Source organism: Prionailurus viverrinus, chromosome C1 (assembly GCF_022837055.1).
Source record: "Prionailurus viverrinus isolate Anna chromosome C1, UM_Priviv_1.0, whole genome shotgun sequence".
Classification (NCBI taxonomy): Eukaryota; Metazoa; Chordata; class Mammalia; order Carnivora; family Felidae; genus Prionailurus; species Prionailurus viverrinus.
The window spans coordinates 46683402-46703180 of record NC_062568.1 but is presented as its reverse complement, the minus strand read 5'-3'; the positions used below and the strand labels follow the sequence as shown (position 1 = coordinate 46703180).

Sequence of the window (19779 nt, the reverse complement as noted above, 5' to 3'; positions counted from 1 at the left end):
ACTCCAGTTCTCCATAGACTGGCCAAGACTGGCTTCACCGTAAGCATCCTGTCTGTGTGAGAAAGTGTGTGTTGGGGGGTAGTGGTAGGGGAGAGGATAAGAATATAAAAATGGTCATGCTGATTCAGCACTCTGTTACTCTATTACAGAAGGAATGTATTAGTTTCTTACTGCTGCTGCATCATATTTAGCACAAACTTAGTAGCTTGAAACAACACAAATGTATTATCTCCAGTTCTGTAGGTCAGAAATTTGAGGCAAGTTTCACTGGGCTAAAATCACAGTTTTGGCAAAGCTGCATTCTTTTTGGAGGCTTAGAGAAGAATCCGTTTCTTACTTTTGCAAGCCTCTAGAGGTTGCCCACATACCTTGCCTCCTAGTCTGCTTCCTCCATCTTCATCGTTGACAAAGACAAGTTGAGTCTTCCTCACATCAGAGCATTCTGACCTCTTCTTCTCCCTCCCTCTTCCACTTTTAAGAACCGTTGTGATTACATTTGGCCCAGCTGAATAATGCAGTCTCATCTCCATATTTTAAGGTCAGCTGACTAGCAACCTTAATTCCATCTGCTGCCTTACTTCCCCTTTGACAGATTCACAGATTCTAGGGATTAGGACGTGGACATGTCTAGGGGGCAGTCCTTCTGTCTACCACAAAACCCATGGACTAAGTTTTCAGAAGCATGACTCTGCATCCTTTTCTGTGATCTTTCTTGGTAACTATTCTGAGGATGTCTTCTTTTGTGCTTTGAAAGTAAGATGAATAAAAGCTTTACAGGTAGATGAATCTGTATTTAAATGCAAACTTCACCAGACACTAGCTATTTAACCAACTTAGGATAATTACTTTTTGAAATCACTGGAAAAGTAAGTAAGCATACAGATGTTATATTTGGAAAGTTCTGACAACTAGTAGATGATAAGCAAATATTACTTTCTCCCGTCTTCTCCATCCCTATTCTATCTGTGAATCTATCTCTACTCCTCCAACCTGGCCTTAGGCCCTATTTTGGCAACCTGACTGATCCTCCAACTTTGAAGTCAGAACCACTGTAAGATTCCAAATTTTATTCATTCATTGATTCATTGAAAAGCATTTATTGCATGATCTACCACATGCCAGGTATTGTGCTAGGTGCTGGTGATCCAAAAGCAAACACAATGAACATAATTCGTGCCCTCAGGAACTTGTGGTCCAGTAGTGAAGGTAGATTTTGTTATGAAAAGGGAAGTCCAGGTTCTTGTAAGAGACAAATATAGGAAACTGACCTAGTGTGAAGGATCAAGAAGGATTTCCTTTGCAAGTGAAATTTAAGACAACATCTTTGAGCATTTCTTAATAGTGTTCCTTAGTAGCATTGTGAGTAGGATAATTCTTCCTGAAAAAGGAATTTCCCAAGCTCTGGAGGACATTTATCATGCCTGAACCCTGCTGCCCACTGAATACAGAAACATCCTCAGGCACTGCAATAACCAGAAGCATCCCCACACATCTCTAAAAACATCACAGGGAACAAAAGCAGCTCTGGCTGAGAGAGGAGAAAGGAGTGGCTCCCTTGGGAAGAGAGAACAAAATGAGTAAATGCAGATGGGTGGTACGCAGTGTTTCTTTGGGACAACCTTGAAGCTGATTGGGAGGTGGCCACAGAAGGAGAGGTATGAAAAGAGGTTCCAAATGTGGAGCAGGTACAGGGTGAAGGATGCTGAACTTTCAAGGGAAGGTACTAGAAGGCAGGATAGTAAAAGGATCAGATCTGCTAATCTATAATGCTGCTTTATCCTAAAGTATAATTCCAGTTTGGGAATATGGTGCTAATAGCTCCTGTCATTTTACCTGTTTTGCCAATTTTCATTCTAAATATGTATTTCTGCTACATCTTCTTGGTGATAAGGGTTTGGGCAAGTGCATCTGAGAGCTGTTCAACACACTGCCCTCTTTAATTACAGTTACTTTAAATTATTACACATTTCCTCCTTTCTCCTGCACTCTCTTCTCTATATTTTATGCTTCCATTACTGATGATTGTGTTTACCACCCATCAGAGGAAAAAAGAAAAAAGAGCAGCTTAGGTCTTTCAACTCTTGCATTCACAATTCCACATCTTAATATCTGGACTCTTGTCAAGATACGGAGGTAAGCATCTATATGTGCAAAATTAATTCTCAAATATTAAGTTAGTTTAGTGGCACCTGGGTGGCTCATTAGGCTCAGCATCTGCCCTCAGCCCAGGCCATGATCTCTGGTTCACAAATTAGAGCCCTTCATTGGGCTCTGTGCTGACAGCTCAGAGCCTGGAGCCTGCTTCGGATTCTGTGTCTCCCTCTCTCTCTGCCCCTCCCCTGCTCATGCTTTGTCTCTCTCTGTCCTCAAAAATAAACGAAAACATTTTTAAAAATAAAAAATAAGTAAAAAATATTAAGTTCATTTCTAACTGTAAAATTCTCATAAGTTCTAGTCCTACATTTATAAAAGCTGAAAGGATTGGCAATAATTACTATGAAGTAATGAGTCTTAGATTTTTGTCAATAGTTTGTAGTTTTAAGTAGTTTAAACTTTCCTCCCTTCTGTTGAACAACTGGAAAAGGTAACACTCTGAATAAGTTTTTGTTATAATGTCATGTTCACTGGAATTTCTAGTTGATCACAGTTTTCTGGAAAGGCTGTCGCCCCTTGCATTAAACTCTTAGAACAGTGGCATGGACTGGAAAGAGCAGTACCAATGTCTTAAAATGTTTTTTCTGGGGCGTCTGAGTGGCTCAGTTTGTTAGGTGTCTGACTTTGTTTCAGCTCAGGTTATGATGTTCAAGTTTGTGGGTTTGAGCCCCGCATCAGGTTCCATGCTCGCATGGAAAATTTTTTAAATATGATTTTTTTTCTTTTAAATCCACAGCTGTGGAGCAATTGTACATTAAAAATAACAATAAAAGAGTACCATGACACAGAGAACAGAATTCTTTCTAAAATTGGAGGGGAAACTGCATAAATGAAAACACATACAAAATCTTCAAATCAGTGTTCCTCATGGGAATCAATAAACTTAACAGTCTTTGCAAAGACTAGTGTTAGAAAAATGTCCTTAGTCTGTAGGAATTAGTACATGGTCCCAGAGTCACAGAAAACTTCTGAACCAGAAACTTCATTAGGTATTGAGATGGCAGAAGAAATAGGAAATGTTTTCCAGGTCCTAAATAACTGATAACATATGGACAGGTATATGACTCTTTGTAAGTGTTGTTTATGAAGGGCATGATGCCATAGCCATTCGCTAATATTTCCAACATCATGGATGGTGAGTCATAGTGTAGAATCTGAACTGTCATATTGAGAGACAAGTTGGTGGATTGAAGATGGATTGAAGAAAGCTAAAGAAAAAAGCCATAACTATAAAATAAAATTAATAAAATAAAGCATGCAAGTCTACATCAGAAATGGGAAGAGGAAAGGGTTTCACCTTTGTTTCCACAAAGGAACAAGAGACTTCTTGGCATATCACCAAATATGGTGTCTCAATTAAATATTATATGAAGGAGATTTAAAAGGGACTCAATGAAAAAAATCAACAAAGAGGTAGAGAATAATTGATATTTTAATTTAGTTTAGTGATGTTTCACATGTGCTACAAAATTTAAAAATTATTTCTATCAACTCAAAAAAAGTGTTACAAAATCTTATGTTATATGATATTGCTTATAAAATATTTTCTATAAATATCTACCTACAGTAGTTCATGTTTCCAAATTTAAAGTATACTTGAATAAACTTTATTTTACTAACCTTTGTCTCTATTTTTATTTAACCTCAAAAATGTACATATTTATAAACCTACTTAAAAACAGAATGTCCTGTTGAAATAAATCAATGTATCTTTGAAGTTAGATACAGTAAAAGTAGAAAAATCATTTTCCAAATATCTAAAAGTCCTCATTGAGCTTTTGAACAAAGTAAAAAATTATTGCAAAATTGTTTGATAGCTTTCATGAATAACATAATTTTAATTGCCAACACTTAAAAAGTGAAATTCTAGAAGTAGAGATTGTAAGAAGCTAAAAATCCTGTTTGAATCAATATTACATTTTAAATAAGCAAGACAATTCCAGCAATGGAATGAGGAGACCCTCATATCACTGCTATGAATGCAGACTACACAAGAGACCATAATTAAACAATTTGGTTGCCATTAGTCATGCAGATTTTAGATTTAGAGCTTCTTGTTTTGAAAATTCTAAACCTAGAATACTGAAAATGTCTTAAGTCAAAGTACAAGTTAAAGTAATAGTACCAAAATGCAAATTCCTTCTTTCTTTGATGCAAAGGCAATCAGTCATTTCAATCAGTTTGGTAATAATAATTATTTTTTAAAAAACTAGTTTCAGTAATTTTTCCCCTAAATGATCCTTCAGTGACTCTATGGAGGCAAAATACCAAATTTACTTAGTACCTGCATGTATTATTATATCTTACATCAATGTTGGGTATCAAATCATGAAGCTCTACTGCTGAATGACTCTACTCTACTGAAATAAAATGAGATTGATCTTTGAGATCACTTGATAAAGTGAAAGTCAGATAACTGCTCTAAAATGTCAGGTAAACACAAAGTCACTTTTCAATTTTTTTTAAGACATATGCACAAATTCACTACCATACATCTTCATACATTTAAGTAACTACAGAAAAATAAAACAAATACAAACAAAACAAACAAACAAGCAAAAACATCCTGTCCTGCTAAAGGGAAGAAAATCTAAACTAGGTTGTAATATGATCTATAATTTTTCCGGTACAGATGTTCATCTACTAATTAGGTTAGGACAAATCATCTGATGACTACCAATGTTTAATTTTCATCTATGCTAATTAATTTTGTAAGCTGTTACTTGCTTTTATAGGATTATTTGTTTCCTTAGAGAACCACCTCCCCAAAAAACTGTAATTCTGGTCTTCAATGGATCTTGAAAACATATTTCTCTAATTCATTCAAATGATGTAAGATGGCTTCCTTTTTAAAAGTTCTCTGTTAAATGTTGTTTGCATTATTAGTGAGCTCTATACTAGTGCACTGTAATGTCATATGTTACTTCAACTGTAAGAAAATATACAGAAAATACTACTTAAATATACAAACATCATTAAATACATTCAAGTGGAGGAAAGTAGAAGGAATTTTTCCTCTAAACAAAGTTTAACATAATTTTTCTTTCAAAAAAATCATAGATATAAAAACAACCACATTAAATTTACTCAGATGTTGCACTTTATACAACAGTATGTAAGTGCAGCATTAGAAATATGAATCCTAAAAAATCTCTATTTTGCATGGTATAGGATTCCTTCAGCTATGATTATAAACAAGAAAATATATTTTCATTTCAGAACTACAAATATGCTGAGCAATTACACTGGCCTGTATATATTCATAATGCAAATTTTTATCCAAATGTTAAACCTGATTTTTAAATTATAATTAAAATAAAGCATGTATACATAGGGTGCTGGAACAGATGAACAGAAATTAGTAGCATAGACAGAAAAAAACTTAAATCTTGTTTAAATAGCAAGGTGAATAGCAATGCAATTAAAGTTTGACCCAGGTACTTACGTTTCATGTTTGACATAAGCACATCTCTTAGCCCAAGTTAGTAAGGTCTATTTTATACCATGAGCTACTGTGTATTCTCAGAAGAAGTGAGTTGGTTAATTTAAAGCCAAAACTCTCCAATAAGTTTGGTATGCTACTAGTGTTTTTACCACATTTTTTCTTAAGCAAACATTATTAATTAAGACAAAGAAGAAGCACAGTGGAATATATTTATTATCACATTAATCCTGCCCTTGTGTTTTCAAAATCTAATCACAGAGAAATAAGTATCAGTAGTAATCTTTTTTATTTTACTGAAGGAAATTTTATTTCTGCAAGTATCCTGGCAAGCAGCTTTTCTAGTTACTTTTCTGCATATCTAAACCACATATCTAAAGAATATATACAGAATGTATAAAAGAAACCATGTGTTGTAACAGTCAAGTGAATTCTCAGGGAGTTACCTTACTTTATATTACACATACAGGTGCAAAAAAGACTATCCATCCTTCAGGCAAGTTGTTAGCTGACACTCACACATTTTATTTTTTAAGAGAAAATCTTTCTAAAGGAAACACTAGTCCACAAAGTCAGATATTACAAACAATTAGTCATATTAATAGTCAAGTTTTGGGTGGGGTGGTGGGAATAAAAACACAGAACCAAGCAAAGAGCTTACTCACATTCCTTTCAGGCGTTGCCACATTTTTTCAGTGTGTTCTCCTATCAGATACTTAAGAGGGGTGTTTTCCAATTCTTCAATTTCTGTAGCAGTAGACCCCATGATGATATTCCTAGGGCAATATAGTTACAGTCAGTTTCAGCAGCTAGAACAAGCATTCCTCAGACCACTACGAATCTCAAACAGTTATACAGTAGCATCTCTCATCTATCAAAATACTGCAGATTTACAAAGCTGAGGGCAGCCTCTGCCAGAATTGCTACTGACTTTGACAGGCATATCCACTGCTCACATCACCCAACCTCCCAAGCAGACAGCAGTATAAACAGATCCTCTGACCTCACAGGAGCAATCCGCACATGTGAGCCTGCTACTGTACTACTGACCGACTGAGTGCTCCAGCTCTCCCCAAAAGCAGCTCATCTGTTACCGTTCGGTGCACTGAAGCACATCAGAATTCCTACAGTTTACGAGATCTATTATGCACAAGAGAAACGTGAATGACTTTAGCGCACCAGAAGAAGCTGAATTCCTCTCTACCAATAGAAAGAGGGCAGGATGTAATAAGAAAGCAGATGGTAGGAACCAGTGTCAGCAGCACCACCCTGAGAAAAAAGTGCCTGTTTTAAATGCCAAGGTTTTTGTCTCTTCATTGATCTGGAACCAACAGTTAAAGATATATCATGCCCTAACAATAAACGCAATAAAAATTAATGGCAACAATGAGAAAATAACACATAGAGCCATGCAGAAGACAGACCACGGAGCTCCACAGGTTGTTATTGAAAGACTATGTACATCAATGATGCTGTAATCATGCTTATTCACCTTCTCCTAGCAACTCCACACAGTAGGTAACTGCCAATTTAACCAGTAGAAAACACGGCAGCTGCACACAGCCTGCTCCGTGAATCCTTTGGGGGTTACAAAATAAATAAAACGAAACTAGTGTGGAAGAGTGTGTGTGTGTGTGTGTGTGTGTGTGTGTGTGCGTGTGCATGTGTGTGCTGAAGTAAAGGGAATGTGTGAAGGTGGGGGGAAGAAGAAAGGGAGAGAGGGAGAGAAATGGATGCTGTGCCGCTTGTGCATTTTAGAAGAAAAATGAGAGAAAGTGAACATAAAAGGAATCAGAACTGAGTCATCTGCCAAGCTCCCAACACATGGTGAGCTTTCTTTGAAACCAGCACAGACCCTGAGTATGAGCTCCATAACAGCTATTGCTACCCGCAAGCTGCTAAGAAAAATACACTTAAAAGCAGTATCTCTTCTTGCTTGTTTAGAAAGCCAGATGTAGTTTTATTCTTCCCTACAAGATATCTTGCTGTTACCGATATTCATATGTAGTAGACACGTGATAACATCTCATATTTATTGAGTACTTACTGTATGTCCGACCCTGTTCCTAGTACCTAACAGTTTACCATTTTAAAATTTTTACAAAAACCCCATGAATGGTAGGTAATATTCCCATTTAACAGTTTAGGAAATGGAGAAACAAAGATATTTCCCAGATTTAAAGCCAGCCCTTTAAAATGGGCACTATCTGTGATTTTACTAACAAGGCCTTCCAATATAAAGTTACTATGTGTGTCTAAACACTGAGCGCATCTGGTGGTCAAAACCATAATATCTGTAAAAAGCATCTTTGTAAATTGTTACAGAAAGTGTCTTCTGGGGCGCCCGGGTGGCTCAGTCGTTAAGCATCTGACTTCGGGTCAGGTCATGATCTCACTGTTCCTGAGTTTGAGGCTCCCCCTCAGGCCAACATGAGCCCAGCTGCAGGTGAGCTTGTGCCCCACTTTGGTGAGTCCTGCTTTCCTGCTTCTTTCTCACTCTCTTCCCCTCCTTGGATTCTCTCTGTCTCTGCCCCTAGCTCCCCCTCTGCCACTCTCTCTCTGTCTCTCAAAAAAAAGTGTCTTCTGATTTACAAATCAGAAGAGGTGAGATTTCTGCGCTATTTGGGCAGAGTCGTATAGGCCTCCTTTCTGGGTTCCCATAATAACTTCACAGAAAACTTTCACAGCGTCCAGAGCCCTTGATGTCCTGCAAATAAAGGAGCAGGATGCCCTCAAATGCCTTTCATCAGGAACCCATTTGGGTGGCACAAACCTTGACTTCCAAACGAAACCATCATCTACAAAAGGAAAAGTAACAGCATTACCTCATAAATCTCAAGAGGACCTGGGAGAAGCTTCTGCTGGCGGCTCGCGTTGAAAACCTGGCTGCCCTCAGTATCATACCCTCCAGGAGCACTGGCCAGACAGCTCTGGTGAAGTCTGCGGCTGTCCCTGGAGCCACTCCTGTCGGTGGCCACCTCGCCTCGGAACCTTCTCTAACCAGACGGAGGCAGCCTCCTGGGCGCGGGAAGCCAGACTTCCGCCGTTATTGATCCCAGGGCTGACCCCCAGCCTCTGGAGACGTGTCTTCTCTTAACCCACCTCTGCCAGGTCTGCGCCGCGTGGCCACTGCCACCCCAGAGCAGCCACGAGGGAGCTGGCTCCGTGGGTGTGACGCGGGGGGCGCCGGGGAGGAAGTTCTGTGCGCCCACGGCCCCATCTCCCTGAGCCGCCCCGCCACGGAGGGTCACGCCTGGTCTCCACCGGCACTGAGATCCCACAGAGACTGAAAGGGAAGAGCAGGACGCTGCTGTGAACCAGGAGGAACCTCAGGTGGACCGGCCGCTCCAGCTCCCAACCAGCGGCCTCTCGGCACGTGCTGGCGGACCGGCGCGAGGTGCGGGCGCCCTCCGAGCCTGCTGGGGGCTCCCTCCTGAAGCCGGAGCGGGAGCCCGCCCCCAGGACCCGCTGCAGCCCCGGGGACCCCGCGCCGGGTGGGCAGGGACCACCACGGGGTCGCAGGCGCTTCTACACACTCGTGGACAGAACGTGGCAACAAGGTCAGCAGAAAATGAAGTTTTCAAAAAAGAAAAGGTTAAATCAACCGAGGCTTCAGTTTTCCTTTTTCCAACGAGTTGTTTGTTTCCTGAACTCCAGCTGAATGTAATGTCTTTAGCTAGCTTTACATTGTTGCAACCTCACCCCTGTGGGCATTTTCCAGAATTGTCAGAAATGAGCTAGTTATTGCTCTGAAAGTACTGATTTTGCCTTCCCTGTGCCTTAATTTATAATCCTAGATACATTCACTTAATAAATTCTTAGCTGATTTTTCTTTAATGAGATAGTCAACATCTGAACTGTGCTCTCAGAGATGAATCACAGTGAAAAAGTCTCTATAAAATGCAAGCACTCCACCACTACTATTTTATGAGCCAAACACCCTAGTCCTTAAGGTTATAACCCCTTTCAGGGCACAAATGTTTTTCTAATTATGGAAAGAAATTTCAAGCCCTCACATTGGCTAGTTTACCAATAGTATTGCAATGTAAAAATTGAGGATTATTCTGCTTAAGTGTTAGTGAATTTTGTCATTGAAACTTATTGCCCTTTCTTTCACTATCTCACTTCTGTCACATATTGATACGTATGAACTCTTAGTGTACTGATGACACCCTTAATACACAAAAATGCTTAATTGTTGCATTAAGCATTTCATAAAATAAAACTAAAATTTGAACAATGAGCTATTCCGAAAAGCTTATTATTTAAATCCTTGACCAATATGATTTTCAGCCTTAAGCAGCATCAAAAAATTATTTCTGTTGATGTAGAGAATTCAAAGCATTTTCCTTTTCTAGTTTATAACTAATGTCTACATGATGTATTAATAGAATAAAAATAGGGGCGCCTGGGTGGCTCAGTCTATTGAGCATCCGACTTTGGCTCAGGTCATGACCTTATATCAGGGTTCATGGGTTCTAGCCCTGCATCAGGCTTTGTGCTGAAGGTTCGGAGTCTGAAGCCTGCTTCAGATTCCGTGTCTCCCTCTCTCTCTGCCTCTCCCCCCACTTGTACTCAATCTGTCTCTCAAATATAAATAAACTTTAAAAAAATATTTTAAATAGAATAAAAATAAAATAAATCACATTTAAGAAAATAGAACTGAGGGAATAGCATTCAACTTTTCTCTTTCCTAATTAATCTGTTTAGAAAAATTTGAGATGTTGCATTCATAAAATTAAACCAAAAAAATTCTGACATAAGACAGAGAAATAAGATAACAAGAAAGTACGCTGAGAAATTAAAATATGTTTGCCAAAACAAAACGTTCAATATGAGCTCTGGGGAGAAGTTGAGAAAATAATACTAAATTAGGGTAAAAATTGATCCAATTTGTTTCTTCTCTCTCATATGTTCCATCTCTTTTGCTTTAACTCTATATTCAGGTAAATTATCTTTATTATAATAAGTAGTTCCTTCATTCTTATTACCTAATATTTTATTGGAATGTTGATAAACATTTATAGAATGATTTTTCAGTATCTACGGATGCCAAGATATATTGCAGCATAGAACAGGATCCAGACTACCTGAATTTGAATCCCTGTTCTTTCACTTAAAGAATTATGTGATCTTTTGCAAGTTACTATTATGTGTCTGTTCCCTCATGTATAAAGGAAGATAATAAGATTATCTTTCTCATAATGCTGATGTAAGGATTAAATGAGTTAATATACACAAAGAACTTAAAACAGTATCAGAAGCATAGTAACTGCTCTATTAAATTGTTAGAATTAAAAAATAATGTTTTAATTGTTCGCACCCAGCAAATGGCAAAGATAAATGATGACATATTCAGGAGCACCAAATTGGAAAGCATACCACTCAAATAATCTTCTAAAATAATTGCCTGAGTCAGTATACTTGAGAAACAAAAAGTAATTAGTGACTAAAATCAGAGACTTGTACCTAACTAGCCATAGAGACTGAAAACAAAGTCCCAGGTTTACTTCTGTGAAGAAGGGCTAGGAAGAAATTAATTCAAATTAGAACAAGAAACAGGGGATCCAAAAAAGATGGCTTCAAGGGAAAAAAAGGATTAAATTTTAAAACCACCTTAACAAACTAAAAAGATTATGTCATTGATTAAATGAAAGCACACTACTTCTAAATTGATAACTAAAGGGGCACCTGGGTGGCTCAGTCTGTTGAGCGTCCGACTTCGGCTCAGGCCACGATCTCACGGTTTGTGAGTTTGAGCCCCATGTCGGGCTCTGTGCTGACAGCTCAGAGCGTGGAGTCTGCTTTGGATTCTGTGTCTCCCTCTTTTCTGCTCCTCCCCCCTTCTCAAAAATAAACATTAAAAAAATTTTTTTAATAAATAAATTGATAAGTAAAACCCAGAAAATATGCAAAGTTTTAACAATATGGCACACTAGATATTCGAAAAATTTCCAGGTCAAAAAGCATTTCAAATATTGGAAAAATTGTAGTAAATATGCTTTTTAATGCACAGATAGGCCTCTAAAAAATGAAGGTGTCAAAATGAAGATGCACATAATGGAGCTTCAAAATACATGAAAGCAAAAATAATATAAATCTCAGGAGAAATAAATACATTTGTAATTACAGTCATATAGTCATATATTTTATACATCTCACTCTAAAAATTGACAAAACAAGTAGAGAAACCCAGTAAGTATATAAGAGAACTGAACCTCACTGTCAGTAGACTTGACCTGATTGACATTTATAGTACACTCCACTGAACAACAGCAAAATGCACATTATTTTAAAGCACACACATTGAATATTTACCAAAAGAAATCACATGCTGGGTAATAAAACAAATCTCAATAAATTTACAAAGATCAAATAATACAATGTATATTCTCTGACCCTAGTGGAATTAAATGAGAAATCAGTAACAGAAATATCTTTGAAAAATCCCTAATACTTGAAAACTAAATGATACACTTTTAATTAACCCATGGGCCAAATAAGAAATTGAAAAGGAAATTAGAATGTATTTTCAACTGAATAAAGATGAAAATACAACATATCAAAATCTGTGAGAAATAGCTAAAGCAGTACCTGGGATGGGGGGATTTATAGCACTATATAGCTGTATTAAAAATGAACAGGGGTGCCCAGGTGGCTCAGCTGGTTGGGTGTCTGACTTCAGCTCAGGTCTTGACCTCACAGTCTGTAGGTTCGAGCCCCGCATCAGGCTCTGTGCTGACAGCTCAGAGCCTGGAGCCTTCTTCAAATTGTTTCCTTCTCTCTCTGCCCCTCCCCCATTCATGCTCTGTCTCTCTCTCAAAAATTAATAAACATTTTAAAAAATTTAAAAAAGAAATGACCAAAGATCTTGTATCAATGACATTAGGATCCACATTAAGAATCTTAAGAGGATAAGCAAAATAAGTAAAAATAAAGAAATAAATATCAGAGCAGAAATCAATGAAATAAAACTCAGAAAGACAAAAGAGATAATCAACAAACTAAAAAGTTGGCTCTTTGAAAAGATCAATAAAATCGATATGCCTTATTTTATTAACAGATACAAAAAGATGTCAAGAACTGTAAAGATTCTGAGATTTTGCCATTCATACAGCCTACCAGCCTATCCTTGGGTCAGGAACAAAAAGTTGTATTTGTTCCTCACACCAAAAGCAGTAGCCACACTACTGGCATTTTTGTACAGGTTCTCTGAGCTCTGATTCCTACAACACCAGATGCTTTTGATAATTGTGACACTTTTCTTTGAGTAGATTGGTTTAGAAAGTACAGAATTTAATTTCCTAGGTATCTACCCAAGAGAAATAAAAAGCATGAGTCCACAGAAAGATCTGTACACAAATGTCTGTAGCAGAATTATTTATTATGGCCAAAAAGTGGAAACAATTCAAATGTCCATCAACTTATAAATGACTAACAAAATGTGGTAAATCAAAACAATGGAGCCCTAGCTAGAGTAAAGAGGAATGAAACACTGATACCTGCTACAACATACATAAATCTTAAATCTGTTTTCCTATGTGAACGAAACCAGAAAAGGCAAATCTGTAGAGTCAGAAAGTAGATTAGTGGTTACTTGGGGCTGGGGGTAGGAAAGGGATTGACTGTAAATGGACAAGAGGTATTTTATCAGAGTGATGAAAATGTTCTAGAACTGGATTATGATGAAAACTGCACCACTCAGTAAGTTTTCTAAAACTCTTGAAATTGTATACTTAAAAGGGATGGATTATATAGTGTACGAATTATACCTCAATAAAGTTGTTTAAAAAGCAAAGAAATAAAGAATTATATTTCTTTCATAGTGGGTCCTCAAACATGTAGTATGTTCTACATCAAAAATATTTACATAGCCATAATATTATCAAATATTTATCAGTTTTTAGAATTTAACCACTAGGCAAAATATGAGTCTTTTTTATTTTAGTTACAAATAAAGTATAAATGTTCTGAACTTTAATAAGTAATCACATACCTGCCAGATATTGGGAGAAAAACAGGGGGATGAGAAGTGTAAGGAAGTTTATAATCACTGACATTCTCAGTTTATATTGTCGAGAATTCAGTGGTAATGTTTGAAGTTGGCTGATCAAGATATAAAAGTTTAAGTATTAAACATCTTACAGAAGTGTAACATGTTACAATCGTTACCAAAAGAATCCCAAAATAATTTAACTTAAAAAAATTAGGAAGAGAGAGAAAGTTCTTGGTCTTTCCGACTGTGGAGACATCAGGTAATGTTTGATGTTGATAGGTCAAGATATCGAGGTTTGAGCTCCACAGCTATAAATTGATCACCAGAGGAAATAAAACTGAAAATAATTCAAAGTGGCTAGTAATGAAGAGAAGGACTTCCAGTAATAATAGGAAATTCAATAGGAGATTTGATAGTAATGTGTACCTTTCTCTCCTATTTGACTTTTTCTACTTTTTACATATTATGTAATAAAAACTAAGGGAGATGTTAAAATATACTTTTAATATCCTCTTGTAGCCACAAACTTAAGTTTAAAAATTAACTTACTCTTTCACACCAGTTTTTCCTCCAAATTTTCATGTTTCTGTAGGTTGGCACTTTTATTTTTATTTCACTTTTTTAATTTGCATTTTTCTTTATTGTTTCAAATTTTCTACAATAATTGTATGTATTTTTTAAATTCAGGAGTTTTTTTTTAAGCTCTTGGCTCCTACGTGTCCTCCATGTCCCACTCCCAGTCTCCAAGTATTTTCAGTTCTGTTCCTAGTAACTCAATATCAACCCCTTCTTGTCCCCTCTACCACAGCCTGGTCCGGATCACCTTTCCCCACGTTATTAGCACCCTGCGAAGCAGTTCGTCTTAACTGCCACTCTAATCACATGGTCCCATGAACTTTCTCAGGTTGTCCACTGCCTGCCAAATAGACATAAAACTCTTTCTTTTCAGGCTTTTTGTTTTATTTATTTTTTTTTATTTTTTTTTAACGTTTATTTATTTTTGAGACAGGGAGAGACAGAGCATGAACAGGGGAGGGTCAGAGAGAGGGAGACACAGAATATGAAGCAGGCTCCAGGCTCTGAGCTGTCAGCACAGAGCCCGACGCAGGGCTCGAACCCACAGACCGTGAGATCATGACGTGAGCCGAAGTCGGCCGCCTAACCGACTGAGCCACCCAGGCACCCCTTGTTTTATTTTAAAATGATTTAAAAATAAATACTTTTATTTATATAGTTGAGACCTTCTGAATATGCATTTTATGGTTTTGCTTACTTAATACAATATGAGGAGCAGCATTTTGCCCATTTCCTGAGTACTAAAATACATATAATTATTATGGAGAACTTGACAAAATACTGGAAAATGCAAAGTAAAAAGTGGAAGTTCCGTGATAGGAAACAACCACTAAAAATCAGAGTATGATACAGAGGTTTATAAAATTGCATACTCCTTTATCCTTTTAAAATTTTACTATGGACATTTTCCCATTCTCCTAACTTTTCTTCAAAATTGCTTAACTAACTACAGCATAGTATACTATCATTTGATTGTACCATTATTTATCCATCCCTAATTTTTTCCCAATTTTCCTTTATTACAAATAATCCTCTAATAAATATATTTTTGCACATTAGTAATAGTCTGTATCTCTATTTCTTAAGAGCAAATCTGTATAGGAAAAACATTGGGTCAAGGATTATAAATCTAGTATAATTTCCTTAATGTTTACTCCTATTTGTTCTCTTTCTGCAAGACATGAATTTCCAATCTCAGGGCACACTAGCGAATCATGTATATTATATATTTTTATTTAAAATTATTTACCAATATAATAAACAAAAAAGTTAATTTAAATTTGTTATTGAGATTTCTTCTATTAATTTGGCAGGGGAGGCTTTGTACTACTTAATAAATTACTTGTTCCACCTTTTGTTCATTTTTTTGTAATAGGGTTTATAATTTTTATTATTGGTTTATAAGTGTTCTTTAAATATTTATATTAACCTTTGGCCTATCATGAATAATGCAAATATTTCATTACCTTTTTGCTGTCATTTAGACCTAACTTTTTAAAAATGTTTTTTAATGTTTGTTTGTTTTTGAGAGAGACAGACAGAGTGTGAGGGAGGAAGGGGCAGAGAGAGGGTGAAACACAGAATCCAAAGCAGTCTCCAGAGCCTGATGCGGGCCCTGAATTCACAAACCATGAGATCATGACCTGAGCCGAGTCAGATGCTTATCTGACTGAGCCACTCAGGTGCCCCAGACCTAATATTTTTTTCAAGATTTTTTTTTCAAGTAATGTCTACACCCAATGCAGGGTTCAATTCACAACCCCGAGATCTCGCATCACGAGCTCCACCAAGCCAGCCAGGTGCCCCTCAACCTAACTTCATATGTGGTCAATCTGTCCATCTCTTCTCTGTGGTTCTGCTATTGCTCTTTTGTCTTGGAGGTTTTTTTCCCCATGTCAATATCCAAATACTTACTGAGTCTGATTTTATTCTAATTGGTATAGTTTCATTTTGTTTATTTAGTGCTCTAAATTATATGGAATTTATTTATGTTTAGGTGAAAAGTACACATGTACTATATTTTTCAAAGCTTTCACCCACAGCTCAGAATCATTTATTGACATGTTTCTTCTGCACTCACTGATTTGTATTGTGGCCTTTATCAAATAGTATATTTTTATATATCCTAGTATTTGTCCCTGAAGCATCTGTGCTATCTTATTGCTCCGTCTGTCCATTATGTAAGTCCCACAGTTTTACTAATAATATTTTGATGCATTTTAAATTATATTTAATAGCTATTATTTTTTTCCATGCATACATTGTCTGTCAATCTTACACTAATATTTCAATTATTGCAACCATTTATAGACAGAGAAAGTGAGCTCAAAGAGATTAAGCCCACCAGCTAGTACATGACAGAGTTAGGATTTAAACCTAGATTTGTATAATTCCAAAGCCTTAAACTCTTAAATAATTATCCTCCTCCTCCTCCACCTTCCCCTCCTCCTCCCCCCACCTTTCCCTCCTTCTCCTCCTCATTCTCCTCCTCCTCCCTTCCTCCTCCATTGACTAGAGGGAAACTAGTCTTCTTTTTAAAGCAATCCAGTTTAAAAACAAGTTATAGAGTCAAGAAAGAACATGAGATCTTTCAACAGAGAGTCAGACATAATGGAGACAGACCTTGGTCAGGAACTTGCACCTCAGATCTTTTCTATTTTAGAAATGAGGTTGTCAGAGATTCTGATGAGTTCATTTTCTTTAGTCTTCCGCTCAGTGGCCTTCTCTAGCAACTGGATGCACATCTGCTCTTTCCTCAAGCTCACATGGAAGGCCAAGGCCAAGGCTTGGGCTTTGCTCCAGATCTGCATGATCTCCTCGTTTGGTAGCTTGAGTTTCTCTTCTATGTGGGCCTTCAGTGCTTGGTATCTCTGGTCTTTCCTTTCAATCCTCATACACTTCTCGGATTCTTCATTCATGCGGTATCCTTCAATGACCTCCTTGTGTTTTTCAAACCACTTGAAGAGGACAGAGAACTATTTTTCCATGTAGTCCAAGTCTACAGTAAGTTGGTCTTTTTCTTTCAGAACCCTCTGAATTTGGGCTCTGGCAAGTTACTTCTATTTCTAAGCCTCCTCCAGCACCTGGTCCAGGATCCCTCAAACCCGTTGGAGATCTTCCTCATTTCCAGGTTCTTTGCGTACAGCTCCTCATACCTGTTCTTTACCTTCAGCTTTTGTATCCTTACACTGCCAGGTCCAGGTCTTTCTGGTTGTGCTGCAGTACATCCACGACGGGCACCACGGTTACCACGAACCTCCTGGCCCGAGGACACAGGGACTTACTGGAGCTCTGAAGGAATCAAGTTCTACCAGCTTGGCCTCGGGTGGGCTTCAGGAAGAAGGTATGTGTGCATAGTGCTCACGCCTACTTTCAGGGGCCACAGGCAAGGGCCTCCTCCTGCGTAAAACTTGAGTACAAGGACTATTTCCTCAAGGCCGACTCTTTAAACGAGGAAGTCCCAAACTGCTTCAGATAATCAACCTCTGCTCAGGTGCTTAGAGCGTCAACAGGGTCTCTGAAGCACTCCTCATTCGTGTCCAAGGCAGGCTCTGGCCCCTGCCATGGAGCGAGGACCCTGGATCAGCAGAGGAGGCAGTGGGCTCACCACCCAACTGTTAGTGGGAATCCACGCACCTGAGGAGTTCACAGTTCCCTCCGCATTCCCACCAGTGTCACTATAAGTTGTCAATTGCTGAGTCTGAAAGCAGGGTTGCTGGGAGGGGACTTCCTCACCACAGAGCTCGGGCGCAGTGACTTGCTCCAGGGTCACTCTGGGCTCCGAGCCTCTCCACCACCCACAAATGGGTTACACTTTGGGTTGCCTAGGTTGTAGGACCCTCGGGGAGGGGGGGACAGGACTGTCGTGTGCCTCCCTGGGTACATTTTCCTGCCTCGCCTCTGGACTCTTCAAGGAAAAGTTGAGGCCAGGTCTCTCTCTCTCCCAGCTTTCTTGGTCGGGGTGCCCTTTTCCTGACAACATCGTCAGAGAAGTTAAATTCCGGGGTTATTTGGCCATTGGCCTCTACTTCTGAGGACCTAAGGGCGTGGTGCCTCAGAAAGGTACAACCTGTGGAAGGGAGCAGGTGGCAGGTCAGGGCCAGCCCGAGGTCTGTGAGGGGCCATTCTCCTACTGTGGCCTCTGAGGATGCTACCTGTCTTGGGACACCATCCCAGGAGGCCTTCTAGGATTTCAGAAGCGAATGTAATGCTTTTATCTAAGGAATAAGAACCAGACATTCTTCCTGGAGGCGCCCTTTTGGTTTTCAAGCCTTCCTGGTATCTGTGGGGAGAGTTTGAGGAATCAAGGCAAGCCAAGGAAGCCAAGCCAGCCCACTGAAACACGTCTCTACAAAGCTGGTTTCAGCCACTGTTTCTGGAGAATTCCGTTGGTCATTTTGGTGTCCACTTCTTCAGTGAACTATTGGTTCTCTTTCTGGATCCAGATTTGGGGGAAGTTTTCTAACCCAATGGTGTCCTCCAGAGTAAAACGAGTCTCAAGTTTGCTGTTCATGCTGGGACTTAAAATACTGTGCCTTGGTGGATCCCACAAAGGTGACAGAAAAGCCACCTTCACAGCTTTAGCCCCGTTCTTGGGTGACATATTTTCTTTCTGTGACAGCCGAAGAACAGATGAACTTCTGGTAAGTTCTAGTGGTGAAAACAGAAGTCACAGTTTTCTGTACTTTTGTCACCAGTGACAACTTTGTCACTTAGAATTTGCAGACCCATTCTGTTGGCTTGCCAAGATGTCACAAGAGCCGGTTTGGGCCATGCTCCTTAAATTCTTCACCGCATTGTCTCTCAATTTAGTCCCTCTTTCATATCTTATCACTGATCCTAAGTGTTTTATATTTTGCTGGTAGGTATTATGCTTCCTTATTTTACCATTGGGTCTTCTAAACATTGGTATTTATGCAAAATTGATTGATATTTTTATAATCTATCCAAATAATTTGTTGACATTTATATTAGTTCTAATTTTTTAGTTAATTATCTTGGAGTTTTAGTTAAGTATTCCTGTCAGCTATGAAAAAATTATTTTTTGCCCCGAATTTTGCAGCATCTTTTTAAATGCTTGTACATTAACTGCTGATATATAATTAATTTCTCAACTCTTCTTTGTGAGCTTTAGGTTGTTTTCAAATCACATGAAAAATCACCTATTTTTCCCACTGGTGAAATGATTCTTATGTCCTTGAGGCATGTTATTAAGAGGACAATTTTAAGGCCAATTCCCATGTTTCTGTCACAAACCACTACATTTAGTGTTACAGAGAATGAGTTTCAAATTATTGTTTCTTGGATGCAGTAAAGATCCAAGCAATAATTTCCTTCTGTATGTCAACAATCTACCTTAAAAGAAGCAGAAATTTAGGTCCATTGAAAAAGGTAAAGTGAGAAGTCAAAAACAGAGAATAAGGGTCCCTGTACCATACAGTTCATCTTCATTGATATCATTATGAGCTAAATGACTGCATTTGTGTTGTTGTGACTAGAAGATTAACATGCTATTTGCAAAGTTATAATCTGTGCACAAGTGGCCTAAACTTGCCACTCCTCATCTGTTGCAATTTATACCACTGAGAACTTAGTAAATATAACGTCAAGA

General features: G+C 38.2%; 1 pseudogene; it reads right to left on the bottom strand.

The window, feature by feature from the left end:
- Positions 1-16810: 16810 nt before the first annotated feature.
- The window catches only part of LOC125171603 (transforming acidic coiled-coil-containing protein 3-like), a 143027-nt pseudogene continuing 140058 nt past the window's right edge, over positions 16811-19779 (bottom strand).